At 37.1% G+C, this 26790-nt stretch overlaps 1 protein-coding gene across 1 annotated transcript in view; it reads left to right on the forward strand.

The window, feature by feature from the left end:
* The window catches only part of DSCAM (DS cell adhesion molecule), a 3720739-nt gene that overhangs the window by 703512 nt on the left and 2990437 nt on the right, over nt 1-26790 (forward strand). The window lies entirely within an intron of this gene.

The following is a 26790-nucleotide window of genomic DNA, read 5'->3' on the forward strand; positions in this document are numbered from 1 at the left end:
TTTTTTTTGTTGCTAAAAATATCCATTACTGACTTGCACAAAAGTGTTAGAAGTAATTTTTAATTACAAAAAGGTGGTCAGTGATAGTAGATATAATAGAAGCGGAGGTGTATGTTTGCACACTTATGTGAGGAGTGGTTGCACATGATATAATGTGAGGTGTGGCTGCAAACTTGTTATGTGAGAGGTCATCACACATTATTTGGGTTTGGCATGATGGTTATGTCTTTACCTCACAGATACAAGGTACAAGGTTTGATTCTTATTGTGGGCTATTGGCATGGTTTAAAATGGGTCTTCAGTGCAATTAATCTAGCATCCACCTATAAGCGTATGTAATTTGAAATGTGGTTGCACACAAAGTAGCATAAGAAGAGAAATGACTATAAGCATATTGGTAGTATCAGCTTCATCTCATAGTGCTGTATGGTGCAATTAGTGCATTATGACTCAAGACAAAATAAGCATAACTACATTCATAAAATAAGAATCTCAAAAACAAAGACTATTGCATCAGTTAAGGACGACCTATATCTCTCTGCTGAATGAATTACATATTATACCTTAATCACTGGGTTCCTTTTTGTCACATTCCACAAGAATTTGTTATGGTTATCTTATGGATTCTTAAGTAGTTTCATACTTTTGGACATAGAATATATTCAAGATGTGCTTAAATATATCTAGCACCCTAGCATTGGATTGCTTTTCACTCATTACTCCCTGAACTGCCCTGCAATACTTTCACATTACCCCCCCCCTTTTTTCATATGGAGAAACATAAAAGCACAGGGTAGAATCAAAGTGGTAGGATGGGCATGAAGCTGGTTGAATACTGGTACATGATTTATCATTATTATGAAAGAGGTGTTTCGTAGGAAGCTAGTATTCAGTGAAAAGTAGCAATGAATGGTGTTAATGTACTGATTTTGACTAATATATGGTTATCCGCAATAAAAGGAGATGAGACCAGGATAAATTTGTTTTTAGAAAATGCTACCATTCTTGCTGTGAGTAGGGACATGACTTTACTACTCATTCTGCTGTTTTCAAGACTGATTGATTCTTGTCATTGTTGTTGTTGTTACTAGCTAGGATATAACGCAAATAAATCAGAGATGTACCCTTGGAGAAGGGGGGATGTGGAGTAAAATGTATTCTAAAAAAATAAATCTTAATATGACCATGGTAGCAAAACAGTATGGGTTGGATTATTTCATCTGATTCATTTAAGCAGCTCAGTGAAAGTATGAAAGGAAAAGCTAGTCTGTCTTTGTGCCTTTGGTGGGATGATGAGATAGCTAGACCCTATAAAACCAAATGCCTCTGTTTCTGTGTACATGGGTCTATATTAGAACATCGAAGTTTCAAAACGTCGAATGTTCTAATATCGACCCCTATTCAGCGAAAGCTGAAAATATCAAAGCAACAGAAAACTGATATTTTCAGCGCTATGGTGGAAAGTTACAGCTTGGGTTCAGGTAAGTGTGCGATTGAGTGCGGGTTAGGTGAGTTAGGGTTAGGGTGCTGGTTAAGTATGTGTGCAATTGTGTGGACATGAGGGTTAGGGTGGGTTAGGTGAGTTACGGTTAGGGCTTGGGTGAGGTGAGTGTGCGATAGTGACGGACCTTAGGGTTAGGGTTTGGGTTAAGGTAAGTGGATAGTTAGTGGTGTGTGTATAGTTTAGTGTAAGGTTAGGTGTAAGATTTTAGGTGTATGTGTGTGGATTGCTGTTTGTTTGGTGTGCTTGTGTTGTGTGTATGTGTTTTGGAACAGCAAATTTTTTCCCTAGGAAAAAATTCACTGTTCTGTATGTTCAATGTTTTCAGCTTTCACTGAATAGGGGTCTATATTAGAACATTCAAAGTTTTGAAACTTCGATGTTCTAATATAGACATGTGTAGACAGCAGTTGAACTTATACCTTGAAATTTTGTGTATGGATTTGGAGTGGAAAAATGAATGCTGGAGCACTGGAAACTGAATTAGGACTAGGAAACTTAGAAAGTGAATAAGATGGTCTAAGGATAAACAAAAAATAATGGGATTTGGGCATGTATAGTCCTGACTAGGAAAAGAGAAAGGAAATATATTGTGCACTCATAATATTGCATTCTAGATGTTGGGTCTTAGGATAGTTTAGAAAAAAATGCAAAAGGTGAAACACAGCAGGTGATGGAAGAAAGCAAAAAACAGACTTCAGAAAGTATTTCTCCTAAATGCAGATGCCTTAAGCTAATTAAGGAACATGTTCCCAAGTTGAAGCTCATCCAATAAACTCAAGGGCTGTTAGATAAGTTAGACATGCCACTGGAGTGATAAGATAGATTCATTCTAGAGATTTTAGCACAAACTGCAAAAATAATCTAAAGCAGATGGGAGGCAGCTTCACTTTATCATCTGTAGCTCTTGATGTCATCAGCAATATGCCTTCTAATGCATTTGCGTGTAGATTTTTCAGTAGATATGGCCTGCACATATTCCTGAAAGACTGCACTTGTGGATGCCATGTTTAATATGACCTATCTAAATAATTATTATAAGACCCCCTTTACTAATTTTTCCATCAGAGATGGCATACTAAATTATTTTAGTCACTCTTTGTATGGATTCAAGCACCCGGCTTAAGCTTTTTTTGTTGTTGTTGTCAGAAATAGTTTTTATATGCTCTTTAGGTGACTGAGATCCAAAACTGCAAACAGTGATCGAAATGAAGTTTCACCATCTGTCAAAAAGAATGACTGTGATTTCTCAATGTTCTGTTGATGTTGATAGATGTTGCTCATTCAGAAATCCCACCATCCCAAATTGCTATTTCTTATCTTACTTAACTACCTTTAGGTCATCTGGTATGATTGATCTAAGTTCTCCTTCCATTTCCTTTTGCCAACAATACTTCTATAACAAAACACTAATACTTCAGATTATTCTAGGATTTGCTCAGATATTTTCACTCATCTGACATGTTCTTGTATCTCACTTCATCCTCACACCATAATTTGTGTCATTTAACAATGATGTAGCTTTTCCTTCCAGACTTTCTGAAATGCTGGCTAAGGTAACAGCAAAAGGACCTGGCACAATAGAAAATCACAAGGTATCCGATTAGTATCCAGCTTTCCAAAGAGTAGACTCCACTTATTATTACATTCTGTTTCCTTTTACTTATGTTATTGTGCATGCTCGAAGTGTTAGCTATCTGACTTGTTCCCTAATGTTTTGCATTGTATTGCACTGTGTATGTCTAACTAAACGGTAAGTCAGAAACCCCAACTTCCCTCCCTCACCTGGCTATATTTCTTGGTTACTTAGCTGCAGTTCAGCAAGTTTCAGGCATAACCTTCCTGCCCTAAAGTCATAGTACTTTGGGTGCAGAACAAAAATCACCTGTACGTTTCAGCTCTTAGAGGTGAGTAAATGACTTCCCTAAAAAATTAAGATTAAACTCAGAGTCTGGATATTTTCTGCCTTCTCTTTCTTTGGCCAAGTAAAACAAAAGCATGTTTTTTTTACTATAGCATGGAAATGAATATAACTAATTCCACTACTGACATATTACAAACACACACTAAATTAAATAGTCGTATTCAGTGAGATGGAGATCATGATCCCTACTAAACATTTTTCTCTTTTCTGCAAATATTATGCTAATATCTAAATTAAATCACTTATAAAACTAAATAAGTTGTGCATCTGTTTAACAGATAACTGGATATAATGTTAAAAGCAATATATATATATTCTTTATTTTCCTGAAAACCTTCACTTCTTTAACCATGCATGTCACTATTTCAAATCATATATAAAACTTTTTCTTGATTTAAGTTTACCAGTCTATTTAAACTGTTGTCTACCATTTTTTCGTTAGGAATATTAAAAAGAGATATGTCTTGACATCGTGAAAAAGTAACAATAATGTCACCATGCAGGTATGCACTGCATATTTGTATATATATAAATGTTATATGTTCTGCACATGCATGTGTAAAATATCATTATGTTTTCACATAAACAGCATTATTTGATTTGATCTACTCCCTTAGTTATAAGTTAAACTTTAGCACTTATACTTTTGGCATCTTGCAAAATCTGTATCTGCATCTCTATATTCAGCCTTGCTCATTATAAGCTATATTTTAAAATTATGCAGGAATTCAGACATTTTCACTGATATATTTTCTAGATCTCTCTGCCTATCCCACTTTCTAGAACTCATTCTGCATTTCTAGGACCACTTCCACATATATCAGCATTTACAAGTTTCCTTCAGCTTTTTAAAATACCTAAAGGTCTAATGCATAAATGTAATATTAATTAAAAAGCTTCCTATGGTAAAGAAATCTATTATTCTATTTTATATGAGCCCACAAAAATAAATAAATCAGATATGGGGTATCTATTGTGCTACTTGATATATATAAGAGTTATAATTTTAAATATTTTACATCTGTTCATTTCAAACTGAAAAACAAACATGGCTTCATGATTTAATCTTACTGTCCCAATGAAGGACAGAGGACAATATATTTATTTTGTCTAATGTATTATTTTCAAGTTCATGTTTGACATCTTGTATATATAGAATCAGACAATGTCAGTAAAATTTACAAGGAACCTAGCCCTGTACATAAAATTGCATTAGACAAATTTGGTGACAGTTGAATGAAAGTAGTAATATTATTAAAGTAAAAATGTAGTATATGTATAATTATATGCCTTTGAAAGACTACTTGCAAGGACAGAAAATCAGGACAACCCCCCTCTGAAAATACTGAAGAAAATTGTGACTTAAATGCAACCTTTTAAAAGTTTGATTTTAATTTTTTTTCACACACACACACACACACACACACACACACACACACACACACACACACACACACACACACACACAGACACACACACACACACACACACACACACACACACACACACACACACACACACACACATGTATATATATCTTGCATCTAGTGAAGGAAAAATTCACAAGTAAGAATGTATTTTTTCAAGTGAAAAACTGGTGTAACCCATGTTTTTTTTTTTTTTTTTTCAGGAAAAAAAAGTATTTTGAAATATATGTCTTAGGGCAAGTTCATGGGTTCTTCAAAGCTAGAGTTGTTGATAAACTCCTTGCAGCAAATGACCATGAACTAATGATTTCTGGCTATCTTCTGTTTCTTATAATTGGTTTACAAATGGAGTCTGGTAGCCATCTGCTATAAAACTAGACAACACTCGATGACTTTTTACTAAGCAAGATGTAGATGTTAAACATAGTTTCACTATAAAGATTAAAAATTATTAATCCGTTGATGAAGTACAAACTTGTAAAACATCTAGGCTTAGAAATATTGAGCTTTATTTCTTAAGTTTCCTTTACTTAACATTTATTAACCTTTTGCACTTAAACCAGATTTGAGCTTGACGAGAGAAATAATTAACAGGTCTGAGGAGTTATTATAGTAATGTCTGCCAGAGAACTGGAGGTGAAGCATAAGAAAGGTTTAGTCCTCTGTAAGAATTGATAAGACTGTATTGTACCATAATTAGCTGGAAACACTGTGATGAGACTGAGAACAAAAATTTTTATCTGTTAATTACCCATTACTCATGCTGAACAGGTGCCAGTCTCTCCTTTAAGGACCAAGTCTTGTATACTTTTCAGAATAAATTCTCTAAACACTGAAGTTCATTTAATAAGACTTTATTAGATGTTATTTCACATCATATTCTGATTGTTCTGAACAATGTTTTTATTTGACTTGTCTTCTGTACTCAAGCTTGAGTGTCTGTCATCTTCTCTGAAGTAACAGATCAAATGAACTCACTAACCTTAACTGAACTGCTATTCTGAACACAACATATTATATTGCTTCAGTCCAGTAATTTTTCTTATTTACTTTTTCTAACCTTGGTCACAGGCTTTTTCTCGTATGTGCTTTATTTAACATTCTGTTAAGGAACATTCTATAACTGGCAAGATTGTATCTTTCCCTTGAGAAAAGAACATTCTGTATTTTTACGCACTTTATGCTTATCTTTCCTTTCTAATAAACTGTCTTTCATGCTTTACCAGCAAGGTTATTTTTCTTTCTGCTTAACTGTCTTTTATGCATAAATGAAACACAATTTACTTTACCCTTTAGCCTGTCTAATGTCTAATAACTACTTTAAAATGGAAGCCCCTAATCTAACAGATGCCACTGAGGTACCTGATGAAAGTCTATAGGGAGACCTACTTCTGTAGTTACCTTACATTTATATTGCTAACTACTGTATACACCTTTATGCTACCTGACTTATAATCTGAATATAAACAAATAAATAAATAAATAAAATAAAAACAAAACAAAAAAAAAATTTATTTGGTAGACATGCAATTTTAATTTTAGCCATTAGGTGTCAATTGAGCATTTAGTGCCTGTTTGGATTGAAGTCTCTTAACTTTAAGTTTTGATTTTTATATTACCTAGATTTACAGTCTTTAGAGTTTTTAAGTCTAATTTTTGATGTATGAGTGCTATATTTAAAACCTGTACATTATTCTGAAAATAAATGTCTTTTAATTCTGTGTCTTTTTAAAGCTGAATAGCATGTCTTTGTGAATTTTCATTTAAGTTAGATTATGAACCGTTAACCTGGCCTATTTCTCTTTTATATCTCTGTATGCTGTAATGGTAAAGTTACATTGTTTATTACCTATGTTTTTTACCTTATAAACTGGTGCTCTAGTGTACTATGATGTCTTTTTTATAGCAAATGAAACCCATTCCTGTTCTTTATAGATTGACATATTTACGCATTGTACTGTTTGTATTTATTAGTCTATCAAGCATGATGGCTATTTTCTGAAGACTAATTGAAATCTGCACTAAAAAGATAACTTTATAAGTGGTCTTGAAACATAATTACCATGTTCTGTGTTAACTTGTGTCTATACGTTTTTATTTAAATTTGCTCCATAACTCTACTTTTTTAATTTTTATGAATATTTATGGGCTATAATAGTTTCATAAAACTTACACTTTCTGTATTTCAAGTCTATACATTTGCATTCTTTCCCTTCTGTGACATTATTTATATCACCCAACCTAAAACTTTCATAAATTACTTCTACTGCCATAAACTTGAACCAATGGTTAGTGCCTTTCTAATGTCACAGAAGGGAAAGAATTAAGATGTATTCTTAAACTATCAGCACATAGGGGTGCAGGTTTGAATGAATCAGTACCTCTTAAGCTAGTTCTGAAAGAAAGAAAGCTTCTTAAATAAGTATACAGCTATGTGTGTTTTTATGGCAATAGCCTTTTATGGTTTTTGTCTTAAAAGAAAGCTGTACCTTTAAGTTTTTATTGCCATTGTACTTGAATGTTTTTATTGGTAGATATTTAATTGAATGCATTTTAAATATTTGAGATGCTGCTGATATGCCCATTCATGCATGTCTCCATGCAGAAGACACTCTTGCTGAGAATCGAACCGGACAGTATCTTACTGTGAGGCGACAATGCTACCGCAGCACCACCACCGTGGTCATATCTAATAATTGATAATGTTAGCAAGAATATCAGAGGAGGTCCTTGGCCCCTCGGTTTAAAGGAGCGGGAGCTTTATTGGCAGCTCAAAGTTAATGCTTTTGCTAGTCCTGACCTTAATGACCAGTGTTCTATGAAATGTATTTTATGTTTAAAAGCTTTAGAAAGATAACTTAAACACTTATAAACCTTTTAAGTATAATTTTTGTGTTTAGCATATGTAATTTGTATTTTTTAAATATGTATGATAGGTTGTCAACTTAATTTTATCAACTATAACAGTAATGTATATGAAGTGTTAATGGGGAGAATATGTCTTTAAATGGTTATTAGGGAAGTGATGTCATTTTTGTTTAACTTACTTATACTGGCTTTTCATGGTTTGTAACTGTCTAATGAAGTTCTTTCATTTGGTTTGGAGGAAACACTTACCTTGATTGTATTAACCTGTCTGGATTCTTCGTTCATTTTTCATGGATAAACTGTGGATGTACCTTTAGTGAGCCTTGCCTTGAGTCTTTTTTGAGTAGTTACATAATTTTTTGTCCTTTTTTCTATTTGGATTGTACACTGCTCTTTGCCATCTGCTGTTTATTGGTTTGCTGTGGTGCTGTGTTCTTCATTTTTATTCATACTACTTGGTTTGTATTTGAGCACAGCTTTATAGTTAGCAGGACTTTACCATATTTATAGAAATATGTTTGGCTAGGGCATTGCTACATACAGAATTATTAATGTTTTATATTTATATATATATATATATATATATATATCTATATATATATATAAATATATGCTACCTAATGTGATCTCGTAACCTTCTGACTGTCTTGCCTATATAAAAAGAGAAGCACTTTTGGCATACAGCCAAATAAACAAGATGACAGGTGTTACAATTGATTGTGACACTAAATTCAAGCTGTTTCCTTGTGTCAGGGTGCATAAATCTCCCAGTAGTATCCAAAAATCTGCACCAATTAAATTTCAAACAAGGGACTGTACCATATATTATTTTTCAAATGGACCTTGGGGTGAGGTCCAACAAAGGATAGCCACATGAATGTGGGTACCCCTAACATATTTGAGTAATATTAAGAGGATTGAGATGATATTGAGAAAATGGAAGATACTCACTACCGATTTGTAGATAAGTCCTATAGTTGGACCTAAGCCATTGTTTGTCTATAAAAATAGAAAGAATTTAAAGAGAATGTTATGTTATTCTAGGAATATAGAAAGGCGTCCAAAGGATACAGCTATATATGGTACATTCCCTTGTTTGAAATGTAATTGGTGCATATTTTTGAATACTAGAATACTACTGGGACATTTAAAATAGATAATGTGTACTAAGTTCATTTGTTTGAGTTAGGCAATGAGGCCAGTAGCAACATATGTCCTATTGCATTTGTACATACATATTATGGAGCATAGTAGAGTTTATTTTTCTTTATATATATATATATATATATATATATATATATATATATATATATATATATATGCATGCTTTATACAGTATATAGTTTAAATATAGTATTTAGTTGTGTATAGTGCTTTTAGAATGGAGGATGATGCTATTACTTTAATAATTAGATAATTAATGCATTGCCTCCATTGGCTGACATTTCTTTAAAACTGTTTTAACTGAAATGGATGATTATTGTCTGATGAAGCAGTTGGTCAAACTGTGAAAGTGCTCACAATAAAACATTTTTATATCTCCACTGGATTGAACTTATCTTATTGGATTGCTAAACTTATGTTTTCTGTATTTTAGGTCTATACCTTTGCATTTTATGTTAGTATTTTTTAACTTTCTGACTAATACATAATAATTATGTAAAGTGCATTGTAATTTGTAAATTAATTATTAAATTAAGCCTGCCACATTATACCTTGAGTATACTGAATAACTATTACTACCTATTATTTAAATAACTTATTTTAATAAGCCTGTAAAAATAATTCTGTTACTTTACCCTTAACTAATGACTGAATAATGTAATAAGCCTGTTACAAATAAGACTGTCACTTTACTTTTAACTAATGACTAAATAATATAATTTTGTTACTATACTCTTAAACTAATGACTGAATAATGTTTTGAGATTTGACTGAAATGTACTTTACTGAACACATAACTGAATACGAATGTCATATTCTGAAACTTGACAGAAATTTACATTAGCATATACTGAGCATTTAAAATAGCTGTGTATATTCTGGAAACTAACTAAACTAAAAGAATATAATTGTCTGAAAACATGAGAACATTTCGATTGTCTGAACATAGATAAACTGAAACCAGTACTATTGTATAACTGTCTGACAACATGAGAACATTTTGATTGTCTGAACATAGATAAACTGAAACTAGTACGATTGTACACTTGTTTGAAAACATGAAAACATTTTGTTTAGTGTTAAATGAACACAGATAAGAAATGAACTAAAATCTGTTTTTTTTCAGTATTGTCTGAATATTGATAAAACATAAACTGAAACTAGTATTGTTATGTAACTGTCTGAAACACACATACTTGCTTTAATTCATACATTTTAACTTTAAACAAACATTGAAGAAATAACTGAAACACATAGGCAAATTCTGCACCACAACACTTGTCAAATTTTACTCTGCATTGTTTCAATCACTGATGAGGTAACGGAAGGCTTGCTTTAATGTTGAAGTGTCCTTTTTATAGTTAGGCCTTTTAAACCTCTTATTTTTATTTCTTGTGCAAGGCTGGGTGACTAAAGTTCTTGACTGTAGCTAGTATCAGATCCTTAAAATAACATTTGCATTTTTAACAATGATAAACTGATAGTATTGCTTATTGTTCTGACCTTATTTACGTTTTTTTCATGAAAGAAACCTTTGCAACGAGAACAATTATAAACTGATAAATTTTATAGCATTGCTTATTGCCCTGACCTTATTTACATTTATCTGCATGAAATAAGCATTTGCTGCTAATAAACTCTTGCAAGTATGTAAGCAAACTGATAAATAAAATTAAATAATAATGTAATACTGTGCATTTCTGCACCTATATAAAATCAATTTTAATTGTTGAACTTTTTACATTTCGTCTCATGACCCTTAGATGTTAACATACTGTTCTGTGAGTGAAACTCCACCCACTTTTTTTACCATAACCATTTTTTAGCTGATGTCATTTAACTTTTCAGTAGTACTGAATTCTGCAAGAATTTATTATTACTGACTGCAATTTTTTTGATAAATAATAAAACTGTAAATGCATTAAATGGATAGTACTGTTTTTAATTTAGCTTGCTAGGCTAGCTGTAATTTGAGCTGATGTGCTTGGCAAACTGCCATTTCCATATGAAACATATACAGCCTGAAACTGATTACATAATGTATGTTTTTATACCTAGGATTTGAATTTTAACTGTGTTGTCACTAATAGAATGTAACATTGACTTTACAATTTTAATTCTGTGAACCAGCAAACATTATTTTTTCTCTGTCTATATCATTGCTTATTGTTTATGCATTGCAACAATTTAATACAAAACTCTTAAACAAAACAATAACACAAAAAAATTAATTTGTAACTGTAAATTTTTTATTTTGTGAATTAATTTAACCGTTATTTCTGATATACCTTACAAGTCATAGATGTATATGGTTACCCTTTTTTATTAACTGGCCACACCCAATATGTTTTTCGGAGTACTTCAGCTGCATCAGTTGAACTGTAATTTATTTTATTTTTAACCCATAAATCTGCATGTTCCTGTTGTTATCAGATTTTTAAAATCTGTACATTTGCACAGATCTTGTCCAAAACAGCATATAACTCAAATGACATGTTTATACCTAATACAGAGCTGCTACACTTTGAAGTGTTAGCTGCTGTAATTTTTGACTTTTTAAATCCTGACAAAACTACATTTGTGTCTTTTAATAAAGATTTATGTGTAACTGAAATTGATTTGCTTGTAAATAATGAAATATTGTTATATTTTTTAACCTTAAAGAATGACAGATTAATGCTTTGATTTGTACAGATAGCTATGGAATGCATTTTTTTTACTTAGCACTGAAGTATGTTTTTTAGTTATACTGCAATTTACTGCATTAAAAGGTGCACTCTGATTTTGTTTATTTCCTTTTTGTGCAAACATTGCACTTGATATAAAACTTCCCTTGATACAAAACTCCCCTGATTGCAGGAACTCCCTGCAGTAAGAAGCTGAGATCCCTCATAAAATCCTCCAAAGCTAGTTACGAAAATACAGTCACCACTGATTCTAAAGACAACCACATAGCATTCTACAGCTATGTCAAGAATCTCAATGGTGACACTTAGATCTGCTCTGAGCTAAAGCACAATGGCACTAGATATACAGAACCAACTGATACTGCCAACATCCTGGCAGATAGGTTCAGTGCAAACTTCAACCCCCACCCCTCAAAGGGCCCATCACTATACCAGAAGAATGCAAAGCCCCTGTAATCATGGCTGCATAAGTAAAGACCACACTCTTCAAAGCCAAGAACACAGCATCCATGGGACCTGACAACATCCCAGGCTGCGTTCTGCACAAACTAAAGAATGAACTGACACCCCACCTAAGTACCATGTTCAATCATAGCCTCACTTCAGGGTTTGTGCCTACTGAATAATGTACAGTAACAGTTATCCCACTCCACAAAGGGGGTGCCACCATGGACCCTGGGAACTACCGCCCCATTAGCCTGATGAGCCTGGTCTGCAAGGCCATAGAACGTATCATCTTGGAGCTTATAAACAAGGACATAGGTAACCTCCAAACTCTGGGCCCAATCAGTTTGGGTTTGTAAAAGGTAGGTCATGTCTCCTAAACCTGATTGACTTCTTTGAAGTAGTCATCAGAGCCGTGGATGATGGTAAGGTGGTGCACACAGCTTATCTTGACCTTACCAAGGCTTGCAAGACTATCCCCACTCTGGAATTATATATAAATGCACTAGACTGGGCATAAATCCCTATGTCACAAGATGGCCAGCCAACTGGCTCACTGACAGAACCCACACAGTGAAAGTAGCCAACTCAAAATCCAACTTCAGACCAGTGACAGGTGGAGTACCACTGGGCTCAGTCCTGGGTCCTCTCACTGACAGCTGCAAACTAGGTGCCATAATAGAATCACCTAATGATGTGGACATTCTACAAAGGGGCCTCACTGAGATTGATGCTTGGTGTCAAAGTCATGGCCTCAAGGTCAATGCCAAGAAGTGCACTGTCATCCCCTTTGGGAAAAAAACACTGTACCCATGAACTACCACATAGGCGGTAGCCTACTAAGCACCAAAAGTGAGATAAGAGACCTTGGGACACAGATGGACAGTAGTCTCTCCTTTGATAATCACATCATCATAGTAGTCAGGAACTCCTTCTATGTGGCATACGTCATCACAAAGGAGTTCACCTCCAGAAAAAACGAGATCACTGTTCCTCTCTACTCATTCCTCATCAGACCCATTATAGAGTACAATGCCCCATTTGGCATGTACCTCAGAAGACATCTACAACAACTAGAAAGGCCACAGAAAAAACAGTAAATGCTGGAGGGATAGATTCCTGTCCCAGAGACTTTCCATGCTCTGGAACAGACTAACCATTCATGTCGAGCAAAGCTCCTCATTAGCCCTCTTTAAGAAAAATCTCGACATTTGGATGGGAAGTAGGAAATTCACCCAGGGGATCACTTCTGTGGCTCTGCTAGACATGGGTGCAGGAAAATAACTTTCTTGGGTGACGAAAGCCAGGGAACTTTTTTGGCTAGGCTTATATATGCCCCAGGGCTAATAGCCTAGTATGTACCCATGAACCTATGATTCTGTAAATAAGAAACTAGATGAAGTAATGTGAACTTGAGACATTGCCTGCATGTTATGTATGTTGACTGTGTTGACATTTGTATGTTTAATATTGCAACATACTTCTGTATTTTGAATTTTATGTGCTGAAGCATTTACACAAGGATTAATTAAGTCCAAACCTGTAGTGACAGAAGCTGACTTATAAGCTTGCTTCTGCAATTTAACCCTTTTGTATTTGGAAATATTTAACATTTTTGAACTAATAACCTTTAACTTTAAAATAATATTTTAGACTGCTTTACCCAGGTTTTAAAAGTAAACCAAAAATTTACTGATGTTTGAACTGTAGAAGTATTACTTGACATATTTACATGCAAATGACTTTAACTGATTAATTTAAACTTGTTTGAGCTGTTAATTAAAAGGTGCATATAAAGTCTTACATAACTTTATGGTTCTGGAAGAATATGCGCTGTTGTTTGTAGCTTATTAATTTTTTTTTTCCTTGTTGACTGTGTGATATCACACTGGAAACATGAAAGTTTGTGGCGATAGCTGTTAACTGAATATTTTTTTTATGTTATGAAGGAACATTGCTTTGATTTAATACTGGTCTACTGAAGTTGTTTGAGGATTTTCTGAAATAAACACTGGTACTGTGCACATTGTTTAACAGCTGCATTGACTATATGCCGAAGTTGTGTGCTATGTCCATTTTTTGCATGACGTAAAACTGTTTTACTGAAAAATGTTTTCTGTAATGAAAAATTCAGCTGTCTCTGTTTGCTGATAAAGCTGTTTTACTCTATAGAATACATGTAGTTGAACAAAACACTGCTATTCTGTAGATTTTTGTAGAACACACATAGTGTGACCAAGTCTGGAAATGAACGATACTTTTACTGAAAGGGTGGTCTGTAGCATTGTTGATTACTTTTACTGGGGCCTTTCAGCTGGAAAACCTCTGGAGTGCTGTTGAAATGTTTATAGTACTTTTGCTGTAGTGACTTGGAAGAACAGTCACTGTGAACGTATGAAAATATAAGCTGCACTTGAAAATGAATTTAAAAGGGTTACACACTACAACTGTTTCTGATTTCCTGATTGTTCAGAGTAGCTGCTTGCTGGGCTGCAAGAATTATATATCTCTCCACAGACAGCAGGCCTGTTCAGGTGCCATTGCAAGAATTGCTAAGACTGTACTGTAAAGTAATTAGCCTGAAAAACTGTGATGAGACTGAGAAATAAAGTTTTTATCTAATTACCCATTACTCATGCTGAACAGGTGCCAGTCTCTTCTTTAAGGACCAAGTCTTGTGTACTTTTCAGAATAAATTATCCAAACACTGTAAATAAGGCTTTATTAGATGTTTACAGTATCCGAATACTGTCTGCATTAACAATGCTGATAAACAATTAGTGTTCAAAGTTACTGCACGTCATAGTCTGATTGTCCTAAACAATGTTTTTATTTGACCTGTCTTCTGTACTCAGGCTCGAGTGTCTGTCATCTTCTCTGAAGTAACAGATCAAACAAACTCACTAACTTTAACTGAAATGATATTCTGAACACAACATATTATATTGTTTTAGTCTAGTAGTTTTCCTTATTTACTTTTCCTAATCTTGGTCACAGGCTTTGTCTCATATGTGCTTTATTTAACATTCTGTTAAGGAACATTCTGTAGCTGGCAAGATTGCATCTTTCCCTCGAGAAAAGAACATTCTGTATTTTTTACACACTTTATGCTAATCTTTCCTTTCTAATAAACTGCCTCTCATGCTTGACCAGCAAGATTATTTTTCTTTCTGCTTAACCTTACTCTATGCATACATAAAACACAATTTACTTTACCATTTCGCCTGTCTAATGTCTAATAACTACTTTAAAATGGAATAATCTAATCTAACACCTCTAATCAGTGTACTCCATTTCTCAGATGAGGCACCACATTTGGATAGAATGACTGTCTGTTTAGGAAATGACTTCTTTCTTGCTGTTGCAATACTGCATGGTGTGAATCATGTGCTGGAATCTAACTATAATACAGCTGTGAGATTTTACTTATAACTGTTGTGGGCTGGTATTGGGGGCATAACCCAGGTAACTAGATCAGTAGCAGTGACTAAACTGTACTGTAGACAACACATTTTACATGAAATAGCAGTTCTACAGAGTGACTTTAGAAATATTTTATAAATCATGTTCATACTTTTTTAACAAAATTGTGCTAGAGGTGAATGTATACTTTCAGTTCTGATCCTGCCCTTAGCTAAATTGAACTGTTGAATTCTTGTTATTTCTGCAGCAGTTATTGAATGGTATCAACAGATTTTGATTAACTGTTCTTGTTATTCAGTGGTTAGTTGGTACACACCAAGTTCTGTTTCACTGTGTATAACTTTGAGTTCTGGGAATCAAAGCAAAATTCTACAGCATATCTAAGACTAGAAGTAGCATTGAATACATTAAAATAATATGTAGTATACACAGAAAGCAGTTTAATAGTTGATAATAAGTTCATTACTGTCATGTCCATGTAGTTTGGGGTAGTGATTAATTCCAGTTTTACAGAAAATATGTCTTGAAGCATCACACTTTATCTACTGCATTTTCAGTGACAATTTAGCTGCCTTTTTAAAGAGCTTTGCTTTCATACGTAGATAGTGTTACTTCCTTTCTGTTCTTTTTTTTCCCTGAAATTTTAGTTTGTTCCTCCTTTCTGAGATAAGATATGTGTGACAAACATCACAAAAATTGCAAAGTAAGTCACTGGTACTTTATAGGATGGCTGTAGCAAGGTCCTTTTGAATGCCCCAGTGTTAAAATCCACATGGTAGTGGGACAGTGATCTAAGGAAATTAATGAAGTTTTAAACAACCATAAGGCGCATTGTTTTGAATACATGTGACAATGAAGAACAAGAAAATGAAAAGCTCCTACTAACTGAACTATGGGATATCATAGCATTTTTTATATGAAGACACTGCTCAATGTTTAAAACACACATTTTCTAGTGGGAAATCACTACTTAATTAATTTTCAATCATACTGACATGGCATTTTGTTAAAGGTCCTATTGTTATCCATGAGTGCCATTAAAATATTTGCATATTGAATTATTCTGGTGTAATAGATTGCAATGAATATGGTGTCTCCATGAGTAATGTTTTAGTATATTCACACAGGCATCTTTTACAGTTCTTCAACTTACATGGTAAATGAGGATTATAAAAAAGGTATAAGGAAGACATGGGAAAACCTAGTTAACTGTGCAGTAAAGCTTTCAGCATTCTGATTTTGTTGGTAAGACAATAGGCGGAGGGAAGAGACTGAAAATAATGCAAAGTAGCAGAGCAAAGGAAGGACTGAATGCTTCATGCAAATACAAAGGCTATCTGACGCAAAGCTAAAAACAGAATAAACACCATCAAGTAAAAGTAACAGTGGTCTTGACTGATGGTTACCTAGCTGTATTGAAATATGCCTTAAGAAGAGTATTTTGTTTTGGTTTTTGCCACAAAAGTAAATACAAGCAAGGTAGAAGATTATGTGAAATATTACTTTTTACAGGTGTGGAGATTTTTTTTGTTTGTTTTTTAACTCTGCTTTTGTACTAATTTGGAATGATATTTTCAGTGTAGAATTTGTACGTATAGCTGATGCTTTTCCATGAAGAATATTTTTGCATGCTATTTACAACTGCTTTTGAGAGTTGGAAGCTTGATGTCCAAAAAACAAGATATTTTTTTCAAAACTTGGATACATTCCTCTATGACTTTTAACAAATCATGCAGTATTTCCAATTTCTGGTTTACAGTTTGAAGAATTCTGAATTAAAGGATTTATAATGTTGCATATAAAGTGGGAACATTTATCTGTCTATGTCTGACTTCTCTAGAATTTGTTTGTGAACTGGTGCCCAGAACAAATATAATGACTTTCAGTAACTAGGGAGTACAAGTAGCAGACTACCTGAACTAATGCTTTAAAACAAAGAAAGTACAGTTGACGATGAACTTACTATAACAGTAGATGTCATACTAATCACTGTTGTAGTATTCCAAACTGTTGGGTTATCTCACCATATAGCCGAGAAGACCATCTGGAGTACCAAAGCCAAAACCTTCCATAGGGCCATAGATCTAATGTATGACAGAATCCTGTAGGTGTAAGGGTACATAAGCAGACATATGAGCATGAAACCTCAGACTACCTTAACTCCAGGAGACCTGGAGACACCTGAGGAATGATACAAGGCATGCAAGGACAGCTAAGAGGGGAGAAGGCAAAGGATGGCTCCCTCTTGGTACATCAAAAAATACAGGACAAACCCTGGTTAAATAAAAAAAAGAGGGATGGAAACATGGGAAAGAATACTGCAAGATTGACCAGCAGGACATCTACTGTTATGGTAAGTTCTTATACAACTGCACTATGTCTTTCCTAAGATCACCGTTGCAGTATTCCAAACTGTTGGGTGATTTGCAAAGCTTAGTGAGCACTAAGTGTGGATGGTTCAGGCATAGTAAAGCTGCCTATTAGTCCAGAGAGAAAAGAACTGGAAAATGAGGCTTTGGATCTAGAGAAGGCATCTTTTACCCTACAGTGTTTGGTTATGTGGTGTACAGAAGGCCAAATTGCTGCTTCTAGGATGGTGCTGGAATCATTTCCTATGGAAACAATTCCACAAGAGGCAACTGCTCAAATAGAATGGGCTTTAACTGAGGAAGGTAAAGATTTTCCATGACACATGTAGCAAAAGGAAATAGATTCAGAAATCCAGTCAGAAATGGTTTGTTTAGAGATTTTCCCAACATGGCTTCCTGGAAGGAAACAAACAATGGATCAGTCTTGTGAGTGGTCTTGGTCTTATCCAAATAAAATCTGAGCGATGTGTGTACATCCAGAGAATGGAGGATTTTGAGTATTAGGGAAAAATGTAGGAAGATGGATGGCTTGACTGAAGGACAGTTCATTGATCACCCTAGGCATAAATGATGGATTGGCCCTCAGAGAAATCCTATTCTTATGAAAGATAAGGGAAGGAGGGGATGTCATCAATGCTTGGGGCTCAGAAATTCTTCAAGCCAAAGTAATGGCTACTAGAAGTGTGGTTTTCCAGGTACAACATTTTAAAGAAGTGAAAGCCACTGGCTCAAATGGTGGCAGTGTGAGCTTCTCTAGGACAAAGGTAAAGTTCCAGGAAGGTGGAATAGCTTTCTTAGGGGGGATCAAATGAAAGACTCCTTTAAGAAACTGCTTTACCTCAAGCCTAGAAAGTACTGGGGGGTCTAGAGGCAAGCATACATAAATGGCTGATAGGTGGGTCTTAACTGATGAATAGGCTACAAATGCTTTTAGTAGCTCACACAAGTAAGAGAGGATAGTAGGAACCCTAGTTTCTGTATGCTCCTGTTTTTTAACAAGACAATAGGCAGAAAAATGTTTCCATTTGGTTATATAAGACTTCTAATGGTTGTTTTATTTTGCTTCTTGAAGAACTTGAAGCACGTCTGCAGAAACTTTGAGTCTGAAAAGGATCATAATCCTATAATCTATACTGACAGGCTGATGGATGAGAGAGATGTAGAGAAGTGAGGATGGAGTAGGTAGCCATTTTGTTGTGTAAGCAAGTCCAATTTATGGGGTAGCTTGTGGTGATGACCCTCAGCTAGGTGGCAGAGAAAGGGGAACCAGTGCTGTCTGGCTCAAAAGGGAGTCACCAGCAAGAATTTTGGTTTGTCCCTCTGGATCTTTAACAAGATCTTGGGGAGTAAAGGTAGAGGGGAGAAGGCATAAAGAACCTGGTACCCACGTTGTTTTTTTGCACACCACATGACTGTAGTGCTGCTGAGGGGACCTGAAGACCATGTGTGAGAGAAAGTCTGCAGGGCCTGCATCAGTGTTCACATTTCTTTTTTCATATTGATGTGGTCTGTCCATTGATGTGTTCTGTCCTTTGCCTGTGGAATCTCAGGAAGCCTGTCCATGCCCCTGGTCCACATTTCAGGCATCTGTGTGCATGCCTAGAAAGGCATCACCAGTTTGAAGGGAAGGCCTGGTTTAAAGGGAAGGCCTGGGTTGAGGTTTATCTGCAATATCTACCACTGATATTATTTCTTTAGAAAGGGAAGAAGTGGAATCAGAGTGTTTAGAGGATGTCAGTGTTGACACCAGACATATTATGCATCATTGAATTTTTCTCACAAGGAGTCTCACGAAGAGCATCATGGGTATGGCACAGATGCTGCCATGGATCCCAGGTCGATGAGAACTTCCCTTGAAGGACAAGACTGAAGTAGCAGCAGGGATTGAAAGTAGTTGTAGAGAGCCTGTACCTTCTCTTGTAGTAGGAAGGCTTGTATGAGGTATGTGTCCAACTTGTTGCCAAGAAAGACCAGGTACTGGGTAGGGTTAAATGTGAACTTATTAAAATTTGGCATGATCTCCAGACTCTTGTACGATGGTGATAGTAAAGTTGAAATGCTGCAGAAGCATCTCCTGAGATGGCGCCTGTATTAATAGGTCATAGCGGTATGGGAATATTTGGATTCCTTGAGTTCTGTAGAAGGCAATGGCTGGTGTGAGGCATTTTGTGAAAATCCTGGGGTCTGTAGGCAACCCAGATAGCAAAGCAGTGAGAACCGACAGTGATATGAACAAACTGAAAATCTTAGAAATTTCCTGAGAGAAGGGTAAATGGAGATGTGAAGATAAACATCCTTCAAATCTAAAGATACCAGGAAGGCCTGAGGAAGAATACAGTGAAAAACAGTCTGCAGTGACAACATTTTGAACAAGGGAACCTTTAGAAAGTTATTGGGATGGGACAAATACAGTATGATTCTACATTCTCCTTTTCTTCTGGGTACCAGAAAAAGTCTGGAATGAAACCCTTTCCATATGTAGTGTTATGGAAAAGGTTTTAATGTACGTTGTTCATGCAGGGCTTGTAGGATAGGATAGGAGATAAAAGTTGATGAAGACGGTGGTAGGATACCACTAAACAGTAGAATCTCCTTCCAAGTCATCCTCTGACTGTGTAAGATAATGGAAATAACCCATTGGTCTAAACTTATAAGCTGCTAAATCAAAGGATATGAGGTCAGCCTTTTTGATAGAGGAATGGATGTAGGGGGATGCAGAAAATAGTCAGACTGATCTGTACAGAAATGGAGGCCTCCAGTACTTAAAATACCTGTCTGGTTTATCTGCTTTATCCTGAAATCTCTTTCTCTTTTTCTTGGCATTCTGTGATTGCCTAAAGACCCTGTGAGAGAAGGAATTGGACTTATCTGGGTAGTTTCTCTGATACCTGGGGAAAGAAGTGAGAAACATTTGTCTAAGTGCTACATAATTTAACCTTGTTCTTACAAGGCTTTAAACAAATTAGCTGCTTCAGGACCAAACAATAGACCCCTTTTCAATGGGGAATGCAGGAGCTTAGGTCTCATATCCTCAGATAAGGACTGTGAATGAAACCATGCATACCTTCTTATGACTGATTCAGTAGCAGCTGCTCAAGCTTCCACTGCATCGTAACTACACTTAATGCTATACCTGAGAAGCCTGATCTGTTGTAGACATGCCATCCTGATTAATGTCAGGTACTTCCAGAGATGCCAGAGTTTTATTCAAATCAGACAGAATAGGCAATAAATATTTTGTCATTTGCATCTGCTAATTCATGGTTTGGAAAGTCAGAGTGGGGGAGGTGTTTACCTTTTTCCCATATTAGTCTATTACCCTATTATCTTTTTTTAGGGAAGGACGTTAGCATCAGATACAAGTTTAGATAACTTGTCAGTTGAACTAGAAAAGGATGAGGCATCTGCCAAAAGATTTTTATATAGGAAAGGATGATGGATCTGCCAAGAGACTTTTATATAGGAACTTAAATTCTTCAAGCACTTTATAGAACCTATCATATCTTTTATATGCTGGAGGTTGTGAATCACGTGCAGTGGAAGTGGAAGTAAAGGCATCCGGAAAAGTCTTCGATAAAAGAGGGACAGATGCAGGCATCAGGTGCCTACCTCTAGTAAATTGAAATTTATTTTTTTGTACATCAGATATTTGGCTGGATTCTCACTCAAAATGCTGCACCACATTTGTTATGGTTTTCCCAAATGTGATTTCCTCTACTGGATAATCAAAGGATAAAGTATCCTCATAGGTTCATAGGTTCATAGGTTGGTACTAAACTATCGGCCCTTAGGCCTGTACAAGCCTAGCCATAACAATTCCCTGGCTATTTCTTCCCACATATTTACTTCTATAGACCCCTGTCTAGCACGGCAACTGATGTGATCCCTAGGGTAAATTTCCTATCTTCCATCCAGTCATCAAGGTTCCTTTTAAAGAGGGACAAGGAGGCGCTTTGCTTGACATGTATTGGCAGTCTATGCCAAAGTATGGGGAGTCTCTGGGTCAGGAACCTATCCCTCCAGCATGTTTTGTTCATTGTGATGACAAGGTTTAGATCCCTGCAGCATGTAGCTCTGAGGGATTGGGATTTCTTTAAGTGGAGCATGTCCAACAGCTCTGGGTTAGACATGGCCTTGTATCTTAAGCAGAGATTGCCTCTGTGTAGACAATATGTGACAGAGTATAGCTGGAGTTTTTTTAGTCGGTCAGCATAGGGCATCTGCTTTAGGCCTGTGATTCTTTTAGTGAGGTGTTTCTGCAGCCTTTTCAGTTGTTGCAGATGTCTTGTGAGGCACATACCAAATGGGGCATTGTACTCTATGATGGGTCTAATGAGGGATGAGTACAGTGGGACAATGACCTCTTTTTTCTGGATGAAAAGCCCTTAGTGATGAGGTTTGCCACATATAAGGATTTGCTGACAGTTGTGGTGATGTGGTTATCGAAGGTGAGACCGCTGTCCACCTGTATTCCTAGGTTTCTTATCATACTTTCTGTGTTTAGTGTACTGCCACCTATGTGGTAATTCATGGGTACATGTTTTTTCCCAAAGGGGATAACTATACGCTTCTTGGCATTGTGATTGAGCCCATGGCTCTGGCACCAAGCATCTGTTTATGTAAGGCCCTTTTGTAGAATATCCACATAATTTGGGGATTCAATAATGGCTCCCGGTTTGCAGTCATCTGAGAACTTTGTTAGCTAGAATCTCTTAGTGTTGGCCTGTACTTCAGAGAAGTAGATGCCAAACAAGAGTAGTCCCAGGACTGAACCCTGAGGTATTCCACTTGTCACTTGTCTGGAGCTGGATTTGGAGTCGTCTGCTTTTACAGTGTGTGTTCTGTCAGTAAGCCAGTTGGCAACCCATCAAGTGACATAGGGATTTATGCCCAGCTTAGTATGTTTATCTATGATTCCAGAGTGGGGGGTCATGTTGAAGGCCTTGGTGAGGTCCAGATAGGCTGTGTGGACCGCCTTACCCTCATCCACGGTTCTGGAGACTGATTCGAAGAAGTCCGACATGATAGGCTTTTCACGAACCCAAACTGGGTGGGGTCCGGTGTTTGAAGGTTGCCAATGTCTTTCTTCATAAGTTCCATGATAATACTTTCCATGGCCTTGCAGATCAGGCTCGTCAGACTGATGGGACAGTAGTTCCCAGGAGCCTCCCTTGTGGAGTGGGATAACTGTAGCTGTGTGCCACTCAGTGGGCACAAACCCTGGGTGGGGCTATGATTAAACATGACACTTAGGTGAGGTGCCACTTTATTTTGTAGTTCATGTAGTACACAGCCCGGGATGTCATCTGGTCCCATGGATGCTGTATTCTTAGGTTTGGAGAGTGCGTTTTTTTACCTGTGTGGCCATGATTACCAGAATTTGGCAATCTTTCGGTATTGAGGTGGATCCTTTAGGGGGTGAGAGGGGGTGAAGTTGGCAATGAATCGATCTGCCAGGATATTGGCAATGTCCTTGGGATCAGTATATTTAATGCCATTCTGTTGTAGCTCAGAGCAGGTCTGAGCATTGCCATTTAGATTCTTGATATAGCTATAGAATGCCTTGTGGTTGTCTTTGGATTCTTTGGCAATTTTATTTTTGTATCTAGCTTTGGAGGATTTTATGAGGGATCTCAGCTTCTTACTGAGGCTGGTAAGGGAAATTTTTGCATCCTGGGATTTTCCTCTTTTCTTCAACAGTTTCTTCCTTCTGTTGTATAGTTTGTTTATGACAGGGGACCACCAGATTGGCTTCCTTTTTTGGAGGAGAGCATCTTGGTTCTATTTGGGATGGCACGATTCATGCACGGGTGGATGTGCTCATGCAGTGCTTTAATGTTGGATTCGGCAGTTGAACTTTCAGTTCCTGTCTGCATGGGTGCCATGAAGGTTGTCACTTCTGACTTGAGTAGCATGAAGTTGGCCTCAGAGAAGATTTTTATGGATGTTTCCTTACTGGGGGGTGGGGGTGGGATGTGGATGTCAAAGGTGATTAGCTTATGGTCAGACCTAACCAATGAGGGGGTGACCACTGGTATGGAGCATCAATTTCATATGTTGGTAATGACCAGGTCCAGGATATTGGAACCCCTGATGGGACTATGGATTAGTTGATCCAGGGCAATGGAATTTATGAATTCCAAGAACCACTGGGCAAAGGTGCTGGTACATGATCAGTTTTCCCAGTTAGTGGCAGGGTAGTTGAAACCACCCAGTATTAGGGTGTTTGGTTGTATCTTAATATTTTCCAGTATGTTTAGAAGGGTGTAGTGAGAATCCTGGGGCATGGTGGGGGATCTGTAGCAAGCTACAATTTGGATTGCAGTCTTACCTAGTCTTAGCTGCACCTGGAGAATTTTGGATGCATTGTGTTAGGCAATTAGCCTGAAGGTGTGAATATCCTTGCTGAATATGGACACTCCTCCACCTTTAGTGTTTCGGTCCTGGTTTGGTCTGAAAAGTGTGGTAAGAGTTGTAGCCTGGCTTTGCAGGGGTGCTCTCTGGAGCCTTGAACCAGGTCTCAGTTACTGCACAGATATGTTCTCCATTTTTAGGAATTCCTCAAGAGAGTGCATTTTGAGGTTTAGGCTTCTAGCATTGAGTAGCATTACCTTCAGATTTTGCATACTTGTACTTGTTACAGTGGTGGTTTTGTCCTTTCAGCCTTGCCTCAAAAAGGAACTATAGGGGTGACAAGAGCCTTAGCCAGTAACCTGAATCCCATGTCATCCCAGGCAGACAGATACTGAATCCCCTTTGACTGACACCAGAAACTTAGCCAATTGTTAAAGTCAATCATTTTGTCCTTGTGCAGCAGTTAACATTGCTGCCTCACAGCAAGAGGTTCTCTGGTTCAATCCTTGGCTGGGGTGCCTTCTGTGCAGAGTCTGCATGTCCTCCCTGTGGTAGCGTGGATTTCCTCCGGGTGCTCCAGTTTCCTCCCACATCCCAAAGACATGCTGTAGGTGGACTGGACACTCTAAATTGGCCCTAGGTGTGAGTGTGTGCATGTATGTGCCTTCTGTGGAAGGTTGGGTGCCAGGCTGGCAACTCGACACCATAAAACTCCACTGCCAATCATGAACAGACAGGTCATCCACTGTGGTGACCCCTAACCGGGAAAAGCTGAAAGAAGAAGAAGAAAACTATGGTATCATTCTGGGCGAAGGCAGGATGTTACTCAGGGCTAGGGTCATACCTGCCTGGGTCACATGATCCGAGAGCTCTTCCTTGTCTCTTTTCATGTAGTCCAGGGAGGTATGTCTCAAGTCATTCACTTCAACATGGATAATGACAGAGTCATATTTGTACTTCTGGAGTGACTTGAGTGCATGCGATATGTGGCGGATCCTGGCACCCCGACAGGCAGCTGACTGTAATTTTCTCCTTGTTCATCCTGGTGAGTGGGATGTCAGTGTGCCTGACTGTAGAGTCACCTATGACTAAAGTGTTGGGTACGTTGTCTTGCTTTAGGGGCTATTGTTGGGTGGCACACTGGTGTTGTGAGCTGTGTGTCACTTTGGTTGTGACTGGTGTTTGTTTGCATTTCAGCTTCGGAGGCCCTTGTTGCTTGGGCAGGTTAATGTTAAGGGCCTCCACATATGTGGGTTTAGTGTTGCTATGTGTGGGTGTTGGTGGTGAGGGCTTTGATGGGATATGTGTTGCTTGAGGTACAGTGAGGGTGTTAACCTTCTCCTCTTGATTGCCTAGCACAATCTTGGCTGGAGAGAGCTTTGCTTCCAGTTTGGCTACGTAAGTGCATGTCTTGCAGGTTGTAGTGTTGGGTGGTAGGAGGAGAGGGTTGTCTGTGTATATGAGACAATTGCTGCATTGCCCCAGTATGCCCAGATTCATCAGGTTGACAGGAGAAATCACCAAAAGCTGACCCTTGGACATGCCTGGTTAGGTGCTTTTTTTTTTCCTTACCTTGGCAAGGTACTTTGCAATTATAGGCTGTTTAGTCCCTACAATTTAATTTCTAGTTATTAACAAGGATAGTTGAGTTCTTGTATCAGTTTAAGGCTTACTAGTACTTTCTAGCAGGTTTTAGAGCAAGTGCTAGTCACAGGGAATCCAACCAGAAAGAGTCAGGAATCGATGCACTCTGCTCCTACTCTCACCAGAAACAACTTGTCCTGGGATGTGAATTTGGGATAAGTAGTCCATGGAGTGTTCATTGGAATCAGACTCTGCCTTGTCTTCCTCAGAGGATGACACAAGTTGTCTGCTTTTTGTGGCAGAAGGAGAAGGAGCAAAAGGAAGTAAAGATGATGGCTTTAGAGCCTAAAAAGCCTTAAACTGGTCCAGGGAAAAGTCCATGCATTCCTTTTCCTGGGGCATCTGAGGATAGGAAAAAGTTTTAGTTTTTGCTTTTTCTTCTTGAGAGTGACGTCCACTTATTGTGTCAGATCTGACCCCTGATGTGCCTTGATTAAGACCATGGGACCTCATCTTTAACCAATATTTGGGGAACAGCCTCAGGTCCTTCAAAGTTATAAGACAAGGGTCCCCTTCTCTACCATATCAGTAAGGTCAGTCATATGCAAGACTTAGATGCCAGACCAGTCTCTGGTGAGGTCATGGTAGCAGGAGCTTGAGAAGCAGCTGAAAGTGCCTGATGTTCTGAAACCTCAAAAGATATGTTTGAGTCTGACTGGGCAAATGAAGAATCCATCCTAAGCTGCTTGAATTTCTTTTTCAGAATGAGCATGACGTAGGCCATGTAAGGATCTGCTGTGTTAGTTTGGACAAGGCACTTAAGTGCTGGGTCTTTAGATAAGTATTAAGAAAGGAAAGGTGTGTACATAGTTTTTGGTACAAATTTTTGACAAATATTGCAGTTTTTATATTTGTGTTCTGCGCTTAGACAAAAGAGACACTGGAAGTGGAGATCCTTATAAGGAATCTGCCTGCCAGGATCACACTTTCCTCTCCTAGCTGACATCTAACAGTATTAAATCACAACAGATACAACAAAAAACAA

This window comes from Protopterus annectens, chromosome 5.part0, assembly GCF_019279795.1.
Source record: "Protopterus annectens isolate FY-2018-M chromosome 5.part0, PAN1.0, whole genome shotgun sequence".
In the NCBI taxonomy this organism is placed as follows: domain Eukaryota; kingdom Metazoa; phylum Chordata; order Ceratodontiformes; family Protopteridae; genus Protopterus; species Protopterus annectens.